The sequence below is a fragment of the Rhincodon typus genome, chromosome 12 (genome assembly GCF_021869965.1).
Source record: "Rhincodon typus isolate 14 chromosome 12, sRhiTyp1.1, whole genome shotgun sequence".
NCBI lineage: Eukaryota > Metazoa > Chordata > Chondrichthyes > Orectolobiformes > Rhincodontidae > Rhincodon > Rhincodon typus.
This window is the reverse complement of record NC_063343.1, coordinates 1383652-1388517: the sequence shown is the minus strand read 5'-3', so window position 1 is coordinate 1388517 and position 4866 is coordinate 1383652.

Sequence of the window (4866 nt, the reverse complement as noted above, 5' to 3'; positions counted from 1 at the left end):
GATAGTGCATTTAGGGTGCTGGTGGAGAAAAGATGTTGAAAGTTCAGATCAAATGATTAGAATGTGATAATAGCAGAACGACGGTGTGTCTAACTGCCAGACTGAAAAGAACACAGTCCCACTGGAGTTCGGGGAGGTGAGAGAAGGCATGATAACGGAATGTAACAAGCTAAAAGAAAGGGAAGAAATGGGAGTTGGTTCACAATTTGAAGGTGTTGAACACAGTATCAAGTCCAGAAGGCTGTAAAGTGCCTAGTCTGAAGAGGAGATGTTGTTCCTCCAGGTTTGCGCCGTGATTCACTGGAGCACTGTGGCATGCCAAGGACAAACAAACGGGCATGCCAGCAGGACGCTGTGTTAAAACAACCAGCTATGGGAAGGCCGGAATCATGCATGCGCACAGACCGGAGGTGTTCTGCAAAGCAGTCACCCAGTCTGCGTTTGTGCAGTAGACCACATTAGGTGTAGCAAATACAATACACAAGATTGGAGGTGGTACAGGTGAAAGGCTGCTGCACCTGGAAAGACTTTAGGCCTTTGGATGGTGAGCTGGGAGGAGTTTTCACTTCAGGATGGTGTGTTGCCTCCCTAGTGTCAAGGTCGGGGCATTGAGTATAAAAGTTGGCAAGTTATGTTGCAGCTGTATAAAACACTATAGGAAGGATCTGGAGGCGTTGGAAAGAGTACGAAAGAGGTTTCCACACGGTATTGACTCTGACTGCAGCATCTGCAGTTCGTGCTGTTTACCAGGATGTTGCCTGGATTGGCATGAAGTAGCTATAACGGGAGGTTGGACAAAGCTGGGTCACGTTTTTGCTAGAGTGTGGGGAGGTTGATGGGGGACCTGATAGAAGTATATAAAATGATGGCAGGCATGGATAGGCATGGATAGCCAAATGTCAAAATGGGTGAAAGTGTCAAGTACTAGGAAGCAGAGGTTTAAAGTGAGAGGGTGTAAGTTTAAAGGAGATGTGAGAGGAAAGTTGTTTACAGAGAGGTTGGTGGGTGCCTAGAATGCACTGCCAGAGGAGGTGATAATAACAGATACAATAACAATGTTCAAGAGGCATTTAGACAGGCACATGAACAGGCAGGGAATACAGGAATATGGATCAGGTGCAGGTAGATGGGAGTAGAATGGCATCATGATCAGCACAGACAGGATGGGCTCAGGGGCCTGGTAAGTACCTTTGGACATTTACCTACAGTGAATATGCTGTATAAATGCAATTTATTGTGGTTAGATGATATTTATTACACGCTATTAGTACACTTAGAAAGATGATATATAAAAGCACACAAGCCATGCTGAGCAAGTGAAAGTTTAATAATATACTGAAAGAATTAATTAATTATTAACAGTTAAAAAGCATACAATAGGCCTGAGGACTAACTTACGTATATCTGCTTGTCAAATGCGTGGGCTAAAATTAGCAATCCATAAAAAAAATTGCAGAGTCTAGAAAACACAACAATGACCATAAAAGAATGGCATGTTGGAAGGTATCCATCAGAATTAATTATTGCAGAATGTGTCTATACAATCTATCACTGTGAGCAAGGGGAACCCAAAGAAAAACATTTCTTGAGCTGTTTAACTGATATCCTCACTGGGAACCTGTCCACAGTACAGAAGTATCAGTCGTTTGCACTGCAGACTAACGTGATGCGGATGCCAATGTTGCATTCCAGACAATATTTAAACACACATTTAATGTCAGTTGCCTACTTTTATCTGCATTCCAGAAGCAAGGTTTAATTTTATGCAGTAATCCGGTTAAAATCTTCAAATCATGGAATTTTAAACAAATGCATTGAACATCTGCAATAACAATTGTAAGTTTTTGCCTGTCCTGTTGGTTTGATTGGTCACTGTAATTGGTACATCTGTTCCTAGGTTCATTAGTGGGTGGAGCTGTGGAGGCATATAAATGTATAGGCTCAAAGAAGGAGCAAGTATAATGTTACTATGAAACTTGAAACCTAAATAAAAATTTTCATGGAACAAGGTTGTTATTTAGGAAGATATTTTCTCCAATGATGGAGGTTGAAACTATAATAGGCTGATTTTAAGGAAATAATGTTTATTTGGATGAATAATTTGGAGCTCATCAGACATATACCAGCCTTTCACCAGAATACCAGACTTAATGTTTCAGTAACTATGGTCAGACCTTTTAAAAATTTGTGCTGTTCTTCCTGGGCCTGTTTTTAAACACAGGCAGCTTCATCCAGATTCTGTCAAAGCCTTTTGGTGAAAGAACAACTGGAAATTCTGCTTTTATAGAAGTCCTATTGTGATAACGATGCAAATTTGACTGCAAATGTTTTGCAGATGTCTGCTAGTTTGTACACTATTATTGAGGATTGGACAAAGGCCTGAATGATGTGAAACTTGAAAATGTTCATATTCAAATAGCACAAAGAGTTCAAATGTGTGCATATAGATAAAAATTAGAAAGTAAGCATGCAGGTACAGCAAGCAATTAAGGCAAACTGCAAATGTTGGCCTTTATTACAAGGAAATTGGAATGCAGAAATTAATTAGTCTTTCAATAATTGTACAAGGACAAATGAGACCACAGCTGGAAATCTGAGCAGTTTGCAAGCGTATCCTTTCTTAAATATGAAGAGCAATGTAGGCAGTACAGCAAAGGTTCATTGCATTGGTCCCTAGGATGACGGGGTTATTCTATAATGAAACAGTAAGTAAATTCAGCCTTTATTCCCTGGAGTTCGTGAGAATGAGGGATGATCTCACTGACACAGATAAGATTCTTAATGGTCTATATCGGGTAGATGCTCAGAACCTGTTTCTGCTGGCTAGGGAATCTAAAACAAGGGGCCACGGTCTCGGGATAGGGAACCAATTATGTATAACTGAGACAAAGAGAGACTACTTCACTGAAAAAGCTTGGAAATCTTTGTAACTCTTTACTCCAGAGAGTTGTGGATGCTCCATTGCTGAGTACATTTGAGAGTGGGTTAGATTTTTGGAGATACCAAGAGCTGCAGATGGTCAAGTCAGAGTCAATACAGTGTGGAGCTGGAGGAACACAGCAGGTCAGGCAGCATCACAGGAGTGAAGGGATTCGGGGAGCCAGTGAGAAGTGGAGTTGAACCCAAGATGGGCCATGATCATACTGAATGGTGAAATATGGTCCACATGGTCTATTCCTGCTCCTGGTTCGTGTGTGTTAAACAGCAGAGTGGGTGTTCTACTTTAAGGAAATTGAAGAGTACACTAGCTGGTAAACAAACTCGGATTGATCAAGAGTTGAATCTATAACTAAACAAGCCCTGGAAACAAAATATATTTAATTTGTCCAGCACTCCTTACATGCAGGGCACTTTACAAGGCAGTAGAGAAGCAGCTGACACTGAGCAGAAGGTGGTGAAGGTCTTCAGGGGCTATTTAAGGCAGGAAATGAACTGAAAAGACAGACCTGCTAGAAGCTATTAACTGAAGGAGTGATATTGACAGTGGATTAGTTGTTGCACAGAACAAAGAATAGTTTTGTGTTGGATGACTGGAATGTGTAAGCAAGAAGTTACTGATTAGTTGAGGCCAAAATGTCCCTGCCATTGAAGGTTAGGACTTACCTTCAATTATCTGGGAATCTAATGCAACTTGACAAGGAGAGTGATGCAGACATTGGGTGGGGATGAGGACATAGGCTAAAGTGTTTTGGAGATATTAAGGTGTCTATCAATACAGTGGAAAAGAAATAAGATCATTAGAAGTTTAAGCTACACAGTGAAGTGAAAAAAAGCAATCTTACAGCTCCAAAGAGAGAAAGAAGCTGGAATCAAAGTCAGGCAGCACTTCAATATTTTGGCCAAACAATTGTCAATATTCTGATACATGTTCCAATTATCAGTTGTGAAAAGCACAGTACAGTATGATCTTTAAAAGCAGTAATGTTGTGGTCCAACACCAATTCTGAGGAATTATCAAGGTCAGCTAATCTGCATAGTTGGGTTTGCCTCCAGTGTCTCAAAATCATCTTGCTGATTAAAATAATCCAGTACACCAGTCATTTCCATAATGATGTGTTGACAGGATGCAAGCCCAGGTCTTTCTCATAACCAAGGAAACATTAACTCCAAATAAGTAAACATACTGCGATGTCATCTAACCTGTCAAGAGCTCCTAACCACAAAGTATTGTACAGAAATCTGTGTTGCATATTTCCATAAAAACAAAGAAAGAGAACACACCTAATCAACATCTTTAAGTGGTATTCATACAATGAAAGTGGAAGAATGTAATATAGCTTGTGTGGGTCTTCAAATCCCAAAAGATCTTACTCATTACAACATTGACTGGGATGACACTACAGATCCTTACTAAAGTGAATATCCATACGAAACAAAAATTATGTTGCTGAAGACAGTGACATTAAACCAAAAGGGCTTGTACCCATCAGGATAGACACAACAATGTTAAATCATCAATAAATTTACACCCAAGGAGAAATACAGATCTGATTTGTTAGCAAGTTGACTTTTGATTGAGTGAGGTGGTGTTATACAGTAAACTACAGGGAATTATATAGGCATCAGGTCATGTAGAATTTGTTTAAAAAAATTCATTGACATGATACGGGCATTGCTAGCTAAGCCAGCAACCGTTAAACAAACACAGAGAATGCTGGAAGATCTCAGCAGGTCTCATAGCATCTGTGAAGAGAGAAACAGAGTTTCAAGCACAGTATGATTCTTCTTCAGAATAATTCTGTTTTTCTCTCCACAGATGCTGCCAGATCTGCTGAGTTGTTCTAGCATTCTGTATTTGTTTCAGATTGCCAGCATGTGCAGTATTTTATTTAATTATTCAGTCACCCTGATTGCCTGGAGACAGCT